Source organism: Camellia sinensis, chromosome 1 (genome assembly GCF_055761805.1).
Source record: "Camellia sinensis isolate YWXY chromosome 1, ASM5576180v1, whole genome shotgun sequence".
NCBI lineage: Eukaryota > Viridiplantae > Streptophyta > Magnoliopsida > Ericales > Theaceae > Camellia > Camellia sinensis.
Window position 1 is genome coordinate 234,498,965 of NC_138961.1, and position 20,570 is coordinate 234,519,534.

A 20,570-nucleotide genomic window follows, 5' to 3' on the forward strand; every position below is an offset into this window, starting at 1 on the left:
TCTTCCCCTGGTGCCACCTCTCTCTATTGTGACAATCAGAATGCCATTCAAATTGCTCACAATGATGTCTTCCATGATCGCACGAAACATATTGAGATTGATTGTCATTTCATTCAACAGCATGTTACATGTCGCACTGTTCATCTTCTTCCTATTTCTTCTACTGATCAACCTGCTGATATTTTCACCAAGGCCCATCCTTCTAGTCATTTCATTGATCTAGTTTCCAAACTCAAGTTGGTTGATGCTTCCCCACCTTGAGTTTGAGGGGGGCTGTTAATGTATATATTAAATTTAGATTTATACTTATCTCCTTGTGTTGTAGATATATCTTATCTCTATCTCTCTCTATCTCTATCTCCTTGTACCTCTATCTCTCTCTATCTGTATCTTCTTCTATACTTATCTAGGTTTGTGTTCAGCCTATAAATACAAGCTGTTCTAGTGTATTCAATTCAATTCATATAATACAGACACTACAACAAATTTGGGATTTAAAGACGAAACAAATTTGTCCCAAAATGTATATACTTCGTCACCCAAAGTAATTACGACGAACATTTTTCGTCACCCGTTTTGTCGCCAAAGGGTCGTCGCTAAAGGGTCTTAGAGACGAAAAAAAAAATTCGTCATTAAAAATGATAAATTTATGACAAATTTTTTTGTCTCCAATACACTTTGTTGGGAACATACTTGTAAGTAATTAGCGACAAAATATTTTGTCATTAAAGGAGAAATTAGAGACAAAAGTATTTCGTCATAAATATAAGAAATAGAGACGAAATAATTTTGTCACGTTTAATATAAATGAAGACGAAATTTTTTTGTCAAAGACGCTACCAATAGAGACAAAAACAAATTCATCATTAAAAATGAAAAATTTGTGACGAATTTTTTTGTCTCCAATACACTCTGTTGGGAACATACTTGTAAGTAATTAGCGACAAAATATTTTGTCATTAAAGGAATAAATTAGAGACAAAAGTATTTTGTCATAAATATAAGAAATAGAGATGAAATAATTTTGTCACGTTTAATATAAACGAAGACAAAAAAAAATTTGTCAAAGAAGCTGCCAATAGAGACAAAAACAAATTCATCATTAAAAATGATAAATTTGTGACGAATTTTTTCGTCTCCAATACATTCTGTTGGGAACATACTTGGAAGTAATTAGCAACAAAATATTTTGTCATTTAAAGAGAAATTAGAGACAAAAGTATTTTGTCATAAAAATAAGAAATGGAGACAAAATAATTTTGTCACGTTTAATATAAACAAAGACGAAAATTTTTTGTCAAAGAAGCTACCAATAGAGACAAAAATAAATTCGTCATTAAAAATAATGAAATAATGTCAAAAAAAATTCGTCACACATTGAGGGTAATAGTGACAAAATGTGACAATATTTTTTGTCACGACAAATTCATTTAGCGACGAAATAAAGAATTCATGACAAAATTAATCATCCACCTAAGCTAAATAAGAGACAAAAAAAAAAACCTTCTTTAGGGATGAAAAATTTTGTCAATAATTCCATAATATTTTTTTCCACATTATATACCTATTTTATCAAAATCTAAATTTTAGTTCAACAAATATGACCCTGTTCATGTTGAAACCTGTTGAATATAACAATTCCATCACAACTTAACCTAACCTGTTATCAACACATTTACGAATTAACAAAATGAAGATATCCATTCATCATTACAAATAATTTCATCCTAATACAATAAAATAGTGAAATATCCACAAAATATCCAAAAGTTATAACTTGTTCAATTCCACCAAAAATCCAACAATAACTAGTGCAACTCCAAAAAGTATGTGTATCCTTATCAAACAAAAATGAACATTCAAGCAAATTACATCATTGTTGCACGTCAAAAATGCCACTCTAATCCAATCTGCAAAAAAATAAATAAAAAGTTTTAGTAATTAATCAATTATACAAAAGATTAAAAACATTAGTAACTCATCAATTTACAATTAGATCAATTATACAATTTATCCCTGTAACAGACTTTTTTTGAGATTATGAGAACAAAAAATTAATTTTAAGGCTAATTCACAAATGGTGCATCCCATTAATGTGTCGTAAGTTCATACAACTTATATTGGTCCCTCCCAAGGTGCATCCCATTAATGTGTAATAGCTTACCGCTCAGGTGCTAAAGCTGAGTTATCATCACCACTGGAGAAAGGAAGAAGATCAATGAGTGTGGATGGGGGTTCCGTAGTCAGAATTATAAGCTACATCTTCACGCTATTTGCAAGGGGCAAAAAAGAAAAAAGAGAAAAGAGAAGCACCAGGTTAATATTGCAGAAACAGCAAAATCAAAGCCAATCAACAGTTAGGACTCTCACTAACAAATCTTCTCAATCTAATCCTAGTTGCATAAAGTCTAATAAAAGTTCAATTTCAATATCTGAAATGTTTCACTGCTTTGCTTTTGTATTACCAAGTTAGTAAAAAAAATATATGAAACCATTTGAAGCATAAAACAACCATCGTAAGTGAGTGGTAAGTCTCCCAAACACACAACAACACAACTCTCAAATGAGCCATACCAGCAAGCACAACAAGTTAACAATCATTCAAGTAGACAAATTACTACAACTAAAAGAACAACAAGGTCTTTAACACTCAATCCCTGGGATGCAAAAATTGTTTTGAGGAGAGTGATGTTGCCAAAGTTCTATGATGAACTTGTGTTGTAATGTATGACAACATTATTGGAATATATATTCTAACTAACAACATCAAATTTCCAAGAGCCTTGCAAAATATGTTCTGCCAATGCACATAAACATGAAATTTTAGAACTAATGGAATCAAGCCATATTTTACTTCAAAATAAGATAATTTTCTTTTATGTACTTGTGAATCTCCATAGCATAAACAATTACCCCATCATGAAATTATGTTTGAATTCATCATTATGCACAGAGGGGGAAAATATGGAACTCGGAACTTATGCATGAGTTCAGGCATTTTCCTACTCTATCTCCGACCAAACCAATTTCCAAGGTCCGCTTTTTGTTCCTAATCTGGGATTCAGAAAAGATTAAAAAAAAAAAAAAAAAAGAAGAAGAAGAAGAAGAAGAAGAAAAGAAAAAAAAAAAAAAAAACACTTTTATCATTGAGAAAGGTCAGATGCATTATGTTAAAAGCATCCAGATTTAGGGCAAAATTTTCAACCCAAAAAGTAAACCAATCAACTTAGACATTCATACATGAAAAACTAAAGAAAAATCATCAACTGAGGGAAAACCAATCCTTTCTTTATGGTCATGTCACATGGACAGTGGCAGCACATGGGTAAGACAACCAGTGTGGTTTCTTCACCTGGGCAGCAAGGACACAATGTTGCAACAACACAGCCATGTATAAGAAAAAGCATAAGAAAGGAATAGAAGATGTTTCTTACCTCAATAGAAAGGAACATACTTTTCTAGCTCCCCCCAAATAGGGGCCTATGAGCCTACCTACAACCCCAGCTGTGGCTGTAGTAGACTGAACCAGATTTTTTTCAGCTTCTGATGGTTTAACCATTACTGGCTAACCAAGAAGAGGCTGGCTAGAGAGTGCTATTGCCATAGGGACTGGCATTGCATCAAAAAATTCAATATAACTGCAAAGAAGCTGCATTAGCATCTAGATGGTACTAAGAAGGGAAATGGACATTGATTAGATGTGAAAGTGAATACAATAATAAGATTAACAAATGATACTGCCCAGTCTAAACATATTTTTTTCCTTTTTTGGAGGTGGGTGGGGAATATATTATTAACCACACCATCAAACCCACTAACTTGCAGGGGATACAACAAGCAATAAATGGAATGGACCATTATGACTTATAGAATATACCAGCAGTATACAATTTAATGAACTCGAATCGTACAATGAAACACTCTCTAATTGTTATTGATCAAATATCTATTAATGCGTGGAAGCACTAGGGAAAGTAAACAACTTCCACACTAATAAATGAAATATGAGACATCAAAGCAAATACCATCCTTCACCAAAAAAAAAAATGTCCTTCAGTTTTTTTCCACAATATTCACCCTTAATATTTTAAAATCACTAGAATAATACAAATCCATTAATAGCTACGCAATGTTTAAAACATTTCTCCATTACCGAAACCAAATTTTAACCAATGCAATTTCATGAAGCCCATCCCCAAAACCAAAAAAAACAACTTGGCGAGTTTACATTGTGTGGGGGAGGAGGGTGAAAGAGAAGGGCAGGGGGTCATCATCTATCTTACAAAGCATTGGACTTGGCCTTACTGCAATTTTGTTAGCCCATAATTACTTGTCAATTTAGCATGTAGACTTTTTCAATATGATTAGTGTGCCTTTTGCTCTGTCATCTTCACTTGTTGATAACAGCCTTAGTTGTTAAAAGAAGTGTAGACTTCTATCTTTGACCTCATTATGAGATGACAAACCTCCACTAATGATAGAATTAAAATAGTTATAGCATAATAAAAAATTAAATTGAGATAATTTTTTGGCTATGGAAGGAAAAATTGAACTTACCCAACTCTCTTGGAATGACTTGAATTGCGGTCCATTATAAGGCGTACATCTCAGACCTGGAACTGTAATTCAACGGTATTAGAAATACTCAACACAAATAATTAGTTCACCATCAAACGTAATATACCATCACATATTACGTTATAGCCCCACAGTGAGTAGCCCAAGAAGCACGAAACTTAGGAAGTGGATACATCATACATGACAGCATTGACACGGTAGGAAGTGGATACATCATACATGATTTACATTAACACTCTGACTAGCCATACTTGAAAATGACATAAAGGGGTAAAAAAGTGCAAGTAACCATGATAGACTACAATGCTTAGTACATACTGCAGTGATGCATCAAGGCTAACTGAAAATTCATTTTCAAAGATAAATCCAAGTGACAGTATTGGAGAGCAAAGTAATGATTGTTGGGCCCCTTTCCTAAGTTCTTAAATTTTCTGGACTACTGGTGTTTGTCTAATAAGGTGTCAAACCACAGGTTAATAAAGGTCTTAGGTTCAAGTTCTATATATGCATTTGTTTCCTTGTTGGCATTTTGCTTCTCCACATGTTAGGATGTTTTCATCTCCACATGCAAGACGGGATTGCACATGACGAGGGTGTCGGAGAGCTCAATATGCATTGTTGGGCCTCTTTCCACACAACTTGACCTTTTGGGATTAGTGGCGATCTAACAGAAGTAACATATAAGGTTGAATTCATCAATAAGCTAGGTGTTATATGAGCAGTCCCTCGAAAAGTTAGATATCATAATAAGTTGATAGCATGCATTATGAGATACAAATAAAAAATAAAATCAAAACTATAAAATATAAAAATTATAATCCGTAAATCACTTAAATATACTAAACAATTCAAACATTCTGAATTCCATAATTTCATTCATATTTCTTATGCTAATGAAATAAAAGAAAAACATTTACCTTAATAATCACTTGATTTCAAGAATCAGGGCCTAAAATGAGTAGATGAGAGTAGAATCCAATCTTTGTTGAACAAATCTAACCTAAAACAGAGTAGATAATTACACATACACCAGATTAGCAGAGCAGAACAACATATATAGCAGATACACCAGAACAGAGAACAGCAACAAACTGTTGAGCTAAAATTACCAAGAAGTGGCATATAATTACCTTTAGAAGCATGCACTAGAATAACAATTAAAGATTTCTTCTTTTCCAATTCAAGAAGTGTGTTTAAGCAAAAATACAAAAGAATCAAGTTCCAACATTTCAATTGACGATGATGAGGGGGAAAAAACTTTAAATTAAGAGAGAGAACCAAATTTACTTATCCGGAAAGGCAGCAGAGTTGAAAAGGCACATATGACTAACCTCTTTCAAATTTACATTGTTGGAGAGTAATTTCTTGTTACTACTGTACATGACAGTTGGCTTATCTAATGCAGCAAATACATGTGTTGTATTGTTTGATGAGAAAGTGCAGAGTGTTATAGGCTGGGTCCCAAGGGACAAGATAAAGGACAAAACCTGTGTTTCTAGCTCAGTCAAATGGGCTTGTTTTCTTCTTCTAAAGTGTCTAGCTAATTCTCTATTAGAAAGCATTCTGAAAAACACACAACAACGAGTATTCTAGGAAGAGAAGCAAAGAGAATGTACACATGCATAAATACTCGGCTAAAAGGTGATAAAAAGGAAACTAGTATGCTGATCAACCTGTGCAGAATTACACTATTTAATAAACTCTCCGTCTCCAAGCAAAATAAATAAATAAATAAACTCTGTTGGAACAATCTAACTACCAATTTTTGTCTTTGTGTGCTTTCATCAGTCCAGTGATTTCAAGAGTAATGTAATGTAGCTCAAGGTTTTAAAAGGGGCAAGGCAAGTTCAAGATTTGTCGAAACATGAAACTTTCTTAGGTCTCATCAATCCAGTATATACAATCCTAATTGAGGTGCCTAATTGATGTATAATATTCAAATATACGACATATAATAAATATATAAAAACAAGTAATCTATGTCACTTTTAACGTCCACAATTTACAAGAATAGCTAATATATAAAATTCAATAGTATGAATCGTGAAACTATTGAAACTATAATTGCAAAAAAAAAAAAAAAAAATACATATCTATACTATTATAAAAAGCGCACAACTCTTTGAAACTTTATCACGAGTTTTTCTATGCCTAAAATACCCTGTCAAATCTCACTGCTTCAAGCTTGGTAACTGCCATAAGCTTGGTAACTGCCATGATTGATCTAATGGCTTCACACACACACGTGGCATGGGCAGTCACTGCCTGTTACGGCTGAATTTCACAAGTGTAACATGTCCAACTTCCGAAAAATTAGAAGCTTGGATCGTCTAATTTTTTATGATGTTAGAAGAAGAAAAGACTTACATTTGATAGTAAAGATAAATTTATAGCCACTCATGTGGATAGGAGATAGAAATCCCCTTTTTCCCCTGAATCCCAATTCCTATTTGATTTCAAATACATTTCTAAATAATTAATATCATATTAAGTCAAAATATTATACAATATGTAATATATTTAAATGTTCAAGACATGTTCATGTAACATAGAGTTTGGATACATATCCCTATATACTAATATTTAGAGTTAGGGTGGTCTAATGCTTAGGCGCAAGCCCGACACTTGTACCTGAGTCCATGTGATATAGCATTTTCCCATAGTTCATCAAAAAAATTAGGGAAAATTACACATACCTCCCTCGAGATTTATCTAAATTACAGATACCCCTTGAGGTTTCAGAAATTACAGATACCCCCCTGAGGTTTATATTTTCATAACAAATTGCCCCCTGAGGTTTATATTTTCATAACAATTTGCCCCCTAATTTGTTATGCAAATATAACCTTCAGGGGGTATCTGTAATTTCTCAAGCCTCCAGGGGTATCTATAATTTTGCTAAACCTCGAGGGGGGTATATGTAATTTGCCCAAAAAAGTAAGAAATTCATAAAGGTTGTACTATACCTGAAAAAATATGGCATTAGAGCCTCGATTAGTTTGTCATCATCTCCCTTTCCAAACAAGAATTTCCTCCTTTCAATCTCAAGATTTGCCAAGTATGGACATCTTGCAGAGTCAGTACTGGCTTCTGCGAATAACTTTTGTACAAAAGCTGGCGCAATTAATATATGAGAATCAAACTGCACACATCCAAGTCACACAAATCAAATTCAGCATAAACTTTTGTGGAAAGAACTGTACCAAACAATAATTTATGTAATGCAAGGATTAAAATGTGCACCACTTCATCTAACAAGTGCGCAAGCTTGCAGTCCACAGATTTTGATGGATGAATTGGATCACTATCAGCACCATTACACCAGCTACTGTCATCCTCGAGCAAACAGCCTAAGTAATCCAGGAAACACTCCTAATCATCAGGGCTGCCAGATAAATAAACAAAATTAATGGTTTGGAATACATGTGTAGATGTAGCATCAACTACATCAGAAAGAGGGTAGAGATGATGCAACCACAAGTCCAGAAAAAACCAATGCAAGAAACCCAAGTTATTGGGTAAAGAATATGCAAAGAATATTGTATGGATGCAACTCACTGTACTCTTCAAGGAAGGATCCCAAAAAAAATTCAGATCATTCTAGAAGAATGTAGGCACAAGATATAACGAATGTGAGGATAGGATATTATTTAGAACTTAACTTAGGCCTCATTTGGGAATTGTTTTTTTAAGTAGCTTTTTAACTTTTTGAAAAAAGTTACTAAGATGTTCGATTTTTTTTTTTAGTGGCTAAGTTGCCAAACAAAGCCTTACTAATCTGTCGAAGGAAGGATAAGGGGAGAACTCAGCTCATTACACCATTAAAGACCAAATTTTGGGACCGCATAAAGTGATTGGTCCATTCAAGCAAGAAATGATGCACCCATGAACAAAGTTAAAGGCACAAAAATGAAACAAACGGGGAGCAACCAAGGGAAACAGAAGCTAGCACATTATTAATTCAATAAGGGGAAGGAGAGATCAAGTTGCTAATTATGAATAAATAAAATCATTGTAAGAAACATTAAAATTATCATAATATCAAATGAAAAACCGGGGGAAAGTGCGGGAGGGGTAGTTTGTTTTCACCAACAGTGTAAATGATTTCTTCATAGGTCTCTGTCCAACTCAACTCAAAGCTTTAAACGAATTGTTTTGGGCCGACTAGATGAATTCTATTTTTCCATCTTTACTTTCATAAACCATAGCCTGCATTAACTTTTTGTGTCTAAGAAGCACATATATTATAGCGATTCCGGTTTCCCTTTCTTTAACTGTTGTACCCGGACTTAGGTTCCGTAGAGTTGGGAGTTGGTTGTTGTTTATGTCTTGTTTACATCCTTTACTCCTTGCATTCGAGTCTTGGGTTGTGTTGGGCGAGTTTGAAACAGGTTGGTTGAACTTAGAAACCAAGAGTAGTTGCCCAGATTTTTGCCTTCACGCTCGAGCGGGGATTCTGACGCTCGAGCAGGCCCTTCGTTGTTGTCTGTCCGCTCGAGCTGGGTTTTCGACGCTCGAGCGTACTTTTCCATCTTCCAGTTTCTCCTCTGCAGAGTTGTACGCTCGAGCGGGAGTTTTGACGCTCGAGCGGGTTGTTGTGTGTGACACTCGAGCGGGAGGGTTGACGCTCGAGCGGAGACCTGGTTCTGTAAAAGTTCTGGAAATGTGTATTCGCCGCTCGAGCGGGATTGTTGACGCTCGAGCGGGAATCTGTGAGTGACGCTCGAGCGGGGCGTTGGACGCTCGAGCGGGGCGACTGGGTTAAAGCTCCGTGTTTTGACTTTTCAAATCACTTTTTCCATTTCTCTTCTCTCTCTTACTTTTCCAAAAACCCCATTGTTGAGATTCTCACTCTAGGACTCTACCTTCTCTCTAGGTATTGATCTAGTATGAGTGATTTGCTCACATTTGGCCTTTACAAAAGAGTTGTTGATCGTCGAGGGCTACCTTTTGATCCGAAAAGTTTGTGGTTTGGAGCACTTCCGTTTTCTTCGTCTTCTCGGTTGGGAGTTATCTTTGGAGGTAGGGATATCCTACTCCTCTTTATGAGCTTTGTCTTTAAATTTTAGTATTTTGAGATGTTGGGGTTGGTTTAGTAATTTGTGAAAGTTTGGGGGCTTTTGTGTAAATTTACAAGAGTTGGGGTTTTAACTATATCAAACCTAGATGCATGTTTGGCATGGAAAATGTGAAATTAATGTTAAGACATTAATGAAAATGGAACCTAAGGGTTGTAATGTAAATTATGAAAAATGCCCTAATTACATTGGTTAATTAATTTGCATAATTAATTATGAGAAATGAGGAATTGATTTGGGAAGTCATGGGATAAAAGGGTGTAGTTAGATTATTTATCACTCACCGAGTTGGAATGTTGATTGTATATCCATTGTTGCATTTATTTTCTGTATAGAAATAACTGCTTTGGGCTATCGGTGGAGGATAGTCTTGATTGTTGTAGACAATGCATGATGATTAGGCAAACTAAACCTAATCGATTGAATGTGTCATAGAGTATGACGGTGGATTGAATACATTCATTTTATGTATTGATTGATTGTGTATAGAACCTTTGTGTTTATATGCATTGTGTTGTGTTGGAGGAGATAGGGGATGTACTCCACGGTTTAGGGGAAGATAGGGGATGGACCTCTAAATCGGATGTTGTTGGGAGGAGATAGGGGATGGACTCCATAGATAGAGCTCATATGCTTATCTATTAATGTGTTGACAGAGCTCATATGCTTGTCATTGGAAGTGTGATAGTGCTCATATGCATATCTGTGGAAGTGATGATATAGCTTGTATGCTTATCTGTTGGTGTGTGATATAGCTAGTATGCTTATCTATTATGAAAAGAGAAAGTGCTTGATATGAGTTACTGTCTCATATGAGTTGTTTGGCCAGGTTCTGAGCCATGGTTATAAATTGAGAATTGAAAGGAATTGGAAAAATGGATTGTAACTTGGACTTGTATGTCATGAAACGGTAAAATGTAACAAGAGAAAGTATCGGTGTTGACCATCTATCAATTGCTAATCTTTTAGTCATTGTTCATATTTGGTTTAGTATATTTCTACTGGGCTGTGGCTCACCCTATATGGGAATATCATTTTCAGGTTCAGGTAGCGTGCCACCTCCAAGGACGTAGCTTGGGAGGCTAGAGGCAGGCGGACTTTCGTCATTTTATTTCTTTGATGTATTACATGTATATTCAAGCCAAGGGCTTAATGTGTGAATGAGTCAGCACTCTTTTGTTGTAACCAAGTGTTACCTTGGAAAGCTGTAAGCCCGTAGGGCATTTGCTTTTGTTGTTAACATGTAATACTTTTGTAAGAAACTACTCTGATGAATAGAAGAATGTTTATCTTTATTACCAATTCATGTCTATATTAATGGGTTTAATGTTATTATTTTGAGGGCGTTACAACTTGGTATCAGAGCGTACCGGGTTCGAAAACTTTGGGTACGTGGGAAGTGATTAGGATCACAATGGGTTTGTCTCGCTTGATAGAGACTTAGATGTATTGTCATATGCCATGTGCTTAATTGATAACATGTTTATGTGACTATGTGGGTATGGAATGTAGTTTCTAGGATGTTGATTGGATCCTTGGGTTTCTGGGAGTCTTGTTGGAAAGGCACTTGATCAATGCTGTTTCTAACAGGAACTCTAGTAATGCCTCGGGACTATCATTATCCGGAGATGAAATTCGTAAGTGCTTATGTGTTTATGTGCTTACGTGGAGTGAATTACAGTTGTCCATGCATTAGGATGTGAGTGTTTAGTTTTGGCACATTGTGAATGTGCTAATGTTCTGTATTACCTTTATTAGGATGTCAGGACGAGGAAGAGGTGCTAGGCGTGGTAGGCCTGCGAGGCAGGAAGTACCCTTACCGGATGATATTCCGGCAGTGCAGGAGGGAGTTGGCCAGGCCAATGTGGCCGAGCCAGCGGGTCAACAGGCTATGAGTGCCTTGGCACGAGAGATAGCAGGAGCTTTGGGTATTCTCAGAGTAGGAAATCAGGCAGCTGAGGCAGGGCCTTCTTTCTTGAAGAGGGAGTTCTTCCGGTCTAACCCGAATGAGTTTGTTGGGGATCCAAAGAAGCCACTGAAGGCTGACGAGTGGTTGGAACAAATGAGTAAGACGTTCAAGATGCTTGGCATCGAGGACGGGGCACTGAAAGTGACCTTGGCATCTTTCCAGCTGAAGGGAGATGCGGGTCAATGGTGGAAGTACGAGAAGGCTCGTGTTGGTGGTACATGGGAGGCGTTTGTAAATGCTATCCAGGAGAGGTTTTTATCTGCAGTGGCTAGGGAGAAGCTGAGGGATCAGTTTAGCCGGCTTAATCAGCAGGGTATGTCTGTGGCGGAGTTTGAGGCCACTTTCGCTAGTTTGTCCAGGTTTGCACCTGAGTTGGTGGCGTCTGAAGACCGCCGTTGCTATGAGTTTGAGCGGAAGTTGAGGCGGGGCCTCAAGTTGAGGGTTGGTGGGTCCTATATCCGAGGGTATAGACACTTAGTGGATGCTGCAGCTCATATGGAGCTCATGATGCAGGAGGAAGATGAGGAGAAACATAGAGGCTCCAAGCGGGGCCAGGAGGGTCAGGGTGATGGCAGGAGACAGAGGGGTTATAACCCTCAGCAGTCTCAGGGTGGAGTTGCTAGATCGACCTTTCCGGTGCCAAGTGCAGGCTCGGGAAGAGGCAGTCAGGGAGGCTTGACTTGTTTTACGTGTGGCCAGCTGGGTCACAAGTCTTTGGTTTGCCCGCAGAAGGGAGGGGGTCAGCGAGCTGCTTCTTCTTCAGCTAGACCTCAGGGTCAGAGTCAGGGCAGGGGCCAGCCCTTGTCTTGCTATCAGTGTGGTCATCCTGGGCACCTGAAGAGGTATTGCCCATAGTTGAGTGCCACTTCGGGGGCGTTCGGTTCTAGGCAGACGCAGGGTTTTCAGCCAGCTCAGTCTGTGCAAGCCTCGAGGGCCAATCCGGGAGCTTCGTCATCCCAGTCTGTGCAGCAGTCTTTTGCTCCAAGGGGTGAGCAGGTGGATCAGGGGCCTACAAGGCGCGTGTATGCTGTTACCGCGCAGGATTTAGTACCGGCTCTATCGGTAGTGAGAGGTACTTTTCTGTTTTGCAACTCGGTTGCTAGCGTGTTGATTGACACGGGTGCATCTCATTCTTTTGTATCTGCTGCATTTGCATCTGTTGTGGAATTGGAGTTAGCACAGTTAGCATCTCCTATTTGTGTAGTGTCACCTCTTGGGGGTGAACTGATCTTGAAACAAGGTGTTAGAGGTTGTGATATAGAGGTCGCCGACCATAGGCTTCCTTTTCCATTTGTTGTCATGCCCATGAAAGGCTTTGATGTGATTTTAGGTATGGACTGGCTATCGTCATACCGGGCTGTTATCGATTGCTACCGCCAGAGGGTCACGTTATGTACCTTGAGCGGGGAGTGGTTCCATTTCTTGGGAGATCGGGTTGGTAGTGTTTTGCCACCGGGGTATGATTCGCGAGGGCGAAGTGAGCTTAGTGGTCTACTTGCTAGCTTTGAGAGTGGTGAGAGTGGTGAGACCCAGCTTGTATTGCCGAGGGTGGTTTGTGAGTATTCGGATGTCTTTCCCGAAGACCTTGTTAGTTTGCCACCTCACCGAGAGATAGAGTTCTCTATTGATCTAGTGCCCGGCACGGCGCCGATTTCTATGGCACCTTACCGTTTTGCTCCAGCAGAGTTGATTGAGTTGAAAGTTCAGCTCCAGGAATTGCTAGATAAGGGTTTTGTTCGCCCTAGTGTTTCACTGTGGGGAGCACCGGCCGTCTTTGCTAAAAAAAAAAAGATGGTGCCTTGAGATTGTGTATAGACTACCGGAAGTTGAATCGGGCTACGGTCAAGAATAAGTACCCTATGCCCCGTATAGATGATTTGTTTGACCAGTTGAAGGGTTCACGTTGTTTCTCTAAGATAGACTTGAGATCGGGTTACCACCAGTTGAGGGTCAGGGAGGAGGATATTCCTAAGACGGCATTCCGTACGCGGTATGGCCATTATGAGTTTCTGGTGATGCCATTTGGGCTTACCAATGCACCGGCAGTCTTTATGGACTTGATGAACCGGATTTTTCGGGAATTCTTGGATCGATTTGTAGTTGTTTTCGTGGACGACATCCTTATCTATTCGCCTTCAGAGGAGGAGCACGAGGAACACTTGAGAGTGGTGCTTGAGTTGCTTAGAGCCCATAGGCTGTATGCCAAGTTTGGGAAGTGTGAGTTGTGGCTAGGAGAGGTGAAATTCTTAGGCCACGTGGTATCCGGGGAAGGGGTGTCCGTTGACGCATCCAAGGTAGAGGCAGTGCAAAATTGGGCACAGCCTAAGAGTGTGTTTGAGATCCGCAGTTTTCTGGGATTAGCTGGGTATTACCGTCGGTTTGTGAAGGATTTCTCCAAGCTAGCTTCGCCGTTGACTAGATTGACTCGGAAGGGAGTCAAATTTGTGTGGAGTGAGACTTGTGAAAAGTCGTTCCAAGAGTTGAAGGTTAGATTGACCACCGCTCCGGTTTTGATTATTCCGGAGAGAGGGTTGGGTTATGCGGTTTATTGTGATGCCTCGCGAGAGGGTTTGGGTTGTGTGTTGATGCAAGAAGGGAAAGTAGTAGCTTATGGCTCACGTCAGTTGAAAATTCACGAGAAGAATTACCCCACACACAACCTAGAGTTAGCAGCAGTGATTTTTGCCTTGAAGATTTGGAGACACTACCTTTATGGTGAGAAGTTCGAGGTGTTCTCGGACCACAAGAGTTTGAAGTATCTGTTTACACAGAGAGACTTGAATTTGAGGCAGAAGAGATGGATGGAGTTCATTGAGGACTACGACTTTGAGTTGCATTATCACCCGGGAAAGGCCAATGTTGTGACCGATGCCCTTAGTAGGAGATCCATTAGTGATGTAGCTTGTATTGCCATCCGAGAATGGGAGATGTTGGGAGCACTTGGCCAGTTTGATTTGCTACTGGGTGAATCTGTTGAGGTTGCGGCCTTGTTTTCCGTTGTCGCGCAGCCTACACTTATGACTAGAGTGTTAGAGGCACAGAGAGGTGACCTTGAGGTAGAATCCCTCCGAGAGAAGATCTCAGGTGGGAAGGTTGAGAAGGGTTTGACGGTGTATCTTGACCTGAGTGTGAGATACCGAGACCGTTTGTTTGTGCCGGAGTCTTGCCGAGAGGAAGTACTCCGAGAGTTTCACCATTCACGTCTTGCGGTGCATCCGGGAGGTACTAAGATGTATCGGGATTTGGGTCGCCAGTTTTGGTGGCGGGGTATGAAGAGAGATGTGGCTGTTTTCGTATCGAAGTGCCTTACTTGCCAGCAAGTGAAGGCCGGGCATCAGAGGCCAGCGGGTTTGTTGCAACCCTTGCCTATTGCCGAGTGGAAGTGGGAGCATGTCACTATGGACTTCGTTGTTGGTCTTCTGAGGACTCAGCGGGGTAGTGATGCTATTTGGGTGGTTGTAGGCCGGTTGACTAAGTCGGCGCACTTCATTCCTATGCGCGTGAGAGATTCGGTAGACCATCTTGCCGACTTGTATATTCGGGACATAGTGAGATTGCACAGGGTCCCAGTGACGATCGTCTCAAATAGAGATCCTCGTTTTACTGCTAGGTTGTGGCAGAGTTTGCAGAGTGACTTGGGCACTAAGTTGACCTTTAGTACGGCTTATCATCCGCAGACTGACGGGCAGTCCGAGCGTACTATTCAGATCCTTGAGGATATGCTTCGAGGTTGTGTCCTTGACTTTAGTGGGACGTGGGAGAGGCACTTACCATTGGTGGAGTTTGCCTACAACAACAGCTTTCAGTCTAGTATCGGTATGGCACCGTTTGAGGCCTTGTATGGCCGACCGTGTAGGTCTCCAGTTTGTTGGGCCGAGGTGGGTGACGCACCTTTGTTGGGTCCGGAGTTGGTTAGAGAGACGACGGAGAAAGTTGAACTTATCCGTAGGAGGCTGGTTACAGCCCAGAGTCGTCAGAAATCTTATGCCGACCGTAGGAGGAGGCCTTTGGCTTTTGAGGTAGGTGATCATGTTTTCTTGAAAATATCACCTAGGCGAGGTTTGATGAGGTTTGGGAAGAGTGGGAAGTTATCCCCTCGGTTTATTGGGCCTTTTGAGATCCTTGAGAGGATTGGCGAGGTTGCTTATCGTTTAGCCTTGCCGCCGTAGTTGTCCGGAGTACATAACGTCTTTCATGTTATTATGCTTCGGAAGTATGAGCCGGATCCGTCCCATGTGTTGGATTGGACCGACTTAGAGGTAGACGAGGATGCCTCGTATGAGGAGAGACCGGTTCGGGTCTTGGATAGGCGGGATCAAGTCCTGCGTGGTAAGACCATTCCTTTAGTGAAGGTTTTGTGGAAACATCACGGAGTGGAGGAGGCCCCTTGGGAACGTGAGTTGGAAGTCCGCGAGAAATATCCGGACTTGTTTATTGATGTGTAATCTTGTATTTAGATTTTGTAATATTGCTGGACTTAAGAGCTTTATATATGTCTTAAGTTGTAAAACATTGGTAATGTTTTGGTTTAATGGAAGTATGTTGTAGAACTTACCTTGATATGGGAGTTGATTATGATATTGCATATGTTGGCTATATTATAAAATTGGAGTTGTATCATGTATACTGATTATGATATGAACTGTGAACCATGTATGTTGAAAATGGTTGGAAATGGAAGAAAATTGCATGTTGATAATGCACTTGTAATATATGTTGTGAAATGCCTCTTGAAAAGAGATGGAATTGACCGATAATGGGTCGGAATGTTTAATATTGGGTTGAAATGTTGTTAGAAATGGAGAAAACCGGTTTTTGAAAAAAAAAAAAAAACTTGTGTTTAGTTTCGGGGACGAAATTCTTTAAGGGGGGGAGGTTATAGCGATTCTGGTTTCCCTTTCTTTAACTGTTGTACCCGGACTTAGGTTCCGTGGAGTTGGTTGTTGTTTATGTCTTGTTTACATCCTTTACTCCTTGCATTCGAGTCTTGGGTTGTGTTGGGCGAGTTTGAAACAAGTTGGTTGAACTTAGAAACCAAGAGTAGTTGCCCAGATTTTTGCCTTCACACTCGAGCGGGGATTCTGACGCTCGAGCGGGCCCTTCGTTGTTGTCTGTCCGCTCGAGCTGGGTTTTCGACGCTTGAGCGTACTTTTCCATCTTCCAGTTTCTCCTCTGCAGAGTTGTACGCTCGAGCGGGAGTTTTGACGCTCGAGCAGGTTGTTGTGTGTGACGCTCGAGCGGGAGGGTTGACGCTCGAGCGGAGACCTGGTTCTGTAAAAGTTCTGGAAATGTGTATTCGCCGCTCGAGCAGGATTGTTGACGCTCGAGCGGGAATCTGTGAGTGATGCTCGAGCGGGGCGTTGGACGCTGTAGACGTCCCCCGAACGCTCCCGGGAGGGTGAGTCCCGTTCTGTTCATTTGGGGTTACTACAGCTCGGACTCTCAATGTTGTCACGGTTCTTAATCTGAACCAAAGAGTCCAAATCTGGCAAATCGTTTAAGAAAACAGATTTTTTGAAAAGTAGTGCCAAACATGGACTGCTTTGCCAGATGCAAAGTCGCCACCTAAATATTTTTAAAATGGGGAAATTTAGGAAACCCTGACTCGGTGCCGAAGGCCACATGTCCGTCATCACCGGAGTTTGTCTCGGCTCGGGAGCTTGGGTACGATCGGGGAAGGTCAGCTATGAGCACCCCCTTTCGCCCGGTCCGAAGACCGGCCTCTACTAACCATGATATCCGATTTTGAAAAATGCTATGTGTTCTTATTCCGTTTATTAGCCTAGAATTACTATGTTATGCGCGCAGCAAACAAGTATAGACTAGATTGCCTAGTTTGGAAATAAACATTGAATATCCGTTCGGTTTGAAAATGCTTTGGAAATTGCTACTCGCAAGTAGGCTAAAATACGGATTTCAACGAGTTTTTCCAACTCAAACAATCCAACCTTCATCCACAGGCATTCAAAACATTTTAACACATAAGCATCTAGCCAAATGTTAAGCATGCTGTCATGGCAACATTCACACTCATGCGACATGCTAAAGCATTAAAATACTTACATAGTACTCCACGCCAAAACAAAGAACTTGTTAGCAAACATGCATGATCCAAGTCCATGTTAAGTGCCTAATGTACCGCATGCAAAAATGCAATCTAGAATAGGCTCGGCTATCTTAAACATGGTATGTGAAAATGCACAACTATCACATATTCAGTTTGGAATTTGAAATACAGATGCAGTTAGCATGATGTACCGAGCCTAATGTATGTGATACAAATGCATGAATGCACGCATGCATAGCATAAGGTATGCTAAATTAAACGTGCCCTAATCTACCATCAAAGCAGGTAAGTAAAAGGGAAGAAAGAAGTGGGGATTGGAAGACATTCACGCACCCACACACACTTATTACAGATTTGCCCTCACTCGGAGGGACCAAATAAATATTACAAATTAATTAACTACGCAAGCTAATTAATATTACAAATTGCCTAATTTAATTAACAAATTAAAATAGACTAAGAAAAGCAGTAAACGCCTCGGGAAACGCGCCGCCATGCATGGGCTGCCTCTGTTTTCTCTCCTTCACTCCTCTGGAGGTTGCCAAAACCTCAGGGATGCTTCCTTGGACAGAGGGGATCACCACCGGCCAAGTGAAATTACCACCGGCAATGTGGTATGGCCATCGGCACAAAATTGAAGCTGTCGGCAAAGAAATTGTTGCCGGCCGGCACCTTACATTGCCGGCCGGCAGAGTATTCCTGCAGAACCTGCAACTCACAGCAACAGAGGGCAAGGCAAAGCATGGCAGCACAATTCAAGGCATGTATGCAACAACCATGTCCCTTATCATTGTAATGACTCAAAGGGGCATGTGCCTCGATTCTCGGACCACCAATCACGCATTTCCATGCATGATGGCCCAAGGAACCAAGTATGCAACTTTGATTTCAAATGCAATGCAAACCAATCAAACAAACAAAGCCCAATTCCTATCACCGAATCAAGGAATGAGGCATGCATGCGAGATGCAATGCAACCTAAGCATGCAAGCTAAGGATGCAACATGGCATGGCAACTAATTTATGCAAGCATACAAGCAAACATAGAGGCATGCAAATGGATGGAAAGATGGTCTTATACATGAATTAGGCAGCTCTAATAAGGCCTAAAACAGTGGCCAAAGTGCTAAAAAGTGAGGGCTAAATGGCATATACACACATATGCACATAAGGACCAACACTTAAGCATAAATCAAGCAACATTCAAGCACACTTGAAAGGGACAAACATGGACAATTAGCATGCAACATAAGCTTTGAAATCATGCTAATACATGGTGCCAAACCAAGCGACAAATCAAGCCAAGCATGCACCAAATGGCCTAAGTGTTCAAAGTAAACCAAAGGAGCATTGGACTACACTAAGAAAGACCAAACATGGCATGCATTAAGCAACCAAAAACAGGTTCATAGCATGTTAAAACAAGGCTAAAGGACTCCTTAGATGGCATCTAAATGGCCCAAATACAAAGGCATACACCATGGCCAAAACATGGAGCATTGCAACACATGCCTTCAAAGCATCAAAGAGACATGCAAGGCAATCAAACAAGCATGGAAATGGGACTGAAATAACATATAAAGTGACCCCAAATCACCAAAACAATGCAAAGATGTCATGCTACACATGCACATACTCAAGGCCAACAAGCCCAAATACAAAGGAGCTATACCAAGCATGCTAAAATCGACCCAAACACTTATGGACAGACCTAAAACATGTCAAGATAAGCACATAATCTTCACAAGATCAAGCCAAAAACATGCTCCAACAAAGGCACACAACCTAAGACATGTTAAGGCATAAAAAGGCATTACAAGGCAACTATGCTAAGCATGCATGGAGTACCAAAACCAACTTAAAATCATGTTATATTATGGATATATAAGCATGAAAAAAAGCCCAAACATGCTCAACACACACTCAAACATAGGCTTCCTTAAGAGGCCAAAACATGCCCTTTTCAAGGACAACAAGGAGAGGGGGTGGCCCTCTCCTTCTTGGGACTTCAAAGCATCATCTTCACCACTGAAATCCCTCAAGATTTCAGTGGTGAAGAGACCTCAACACCAAAATCCCGGAGCTAGCACAAAAGAGCACAAAATGAGGCCTTTCAAGGCCTAAGGGTGGTCAAAAACCATCAAACAACAAAACACTCTTAATAAACAATAAAGAGGGTCTAAAAACAGAACTTTTTTATGCTATACAATAAGCACAAAAACAGCTCTAAGATAGGTATAAAATCAATGCAAAAATGGGGAAAAAAGGGACTAGAAACTCACCCTTGACGACCCCTTTGCAAATGATGCTCCAATGGCCTCCTTTGGCTTTAAACCAGTCAAGAAACTCAAGAACAAGCCCTTAGAACCCTAGTTTCAAGAGGAAGGTGAGACACTAGGTGTTTGTGTGCAATAGTAAGACACAAAGCACCTAGTGAACAAATGAGAGGGAAAGAGATATAGAAGATGTATCTAACTCAAACCCTAAAGCTCCAACCCTAACAATGGCTGTCTAAGCTTTCTAAATATCCTAAAAATGTCCAACCTCTTGAGCCAAGAGAGAGACTCTCTCTATATAAGCCTTATGTCTTGTAAAGCTTACAAGACAAGCTACAATAGAGGGAGATCCCTCCATACACGTGTATGGAGGGAAAGTCACTGCAATACAGCTGCCTAAAAATATCTCAAAAAGCAACTGCACAGTAACCGGCCGGCAAAAAATGCCATCTTGGCCAAAAACAGTGCCGACCGGCACAAAATAGTGCTGACCGGCAACAAACAGTGCCGGCCGGCAAACTATATTGCCGGTGGCAGCAAAAACCAGCCGGTGGCCTCTAGCCACTGCCGGTGGTGGGTGGGGATGGTCTACAAGCCCTACC

General features: G+C 40.3%; 1 long non-coding RNA gene across 1 annotated transcript in view; it reads right to left on the reverse strand.

Annotated features, from left to right (window-relative positions):
• Window positions 1–1,650: 1,650 nt before the first annotated feature.
• Window positions 1,651–20,570, reverse strand: part of LOC114262124 (uncharacterized) — a 39,317-nt gene continuing 20,397 nt past the window's right edge. Inside the window, exons 3-8 of the long non-coding RNA XR_014346098.1 lie at window positions 7,822–7,963; window positions 7,545–7,720; window positions 5,496–5,578; window positions 4,558–4,619; window positions 2,165–2,269; window positions 1,651–1,910 (exon numbers count right to left, since the gene is read on the reverse strand). This is a non-coding gene — a long non-coding RNA (uncharacterized LOC114262124). The remainder of the gene's footprint in view (window positions 1,911–2,164; window positions 2,270–4,557; window positions 4,620–5,495; window positions 5,579–7,544; window positions 7,721–7,821; window positions 7,964–20,570) is intronic.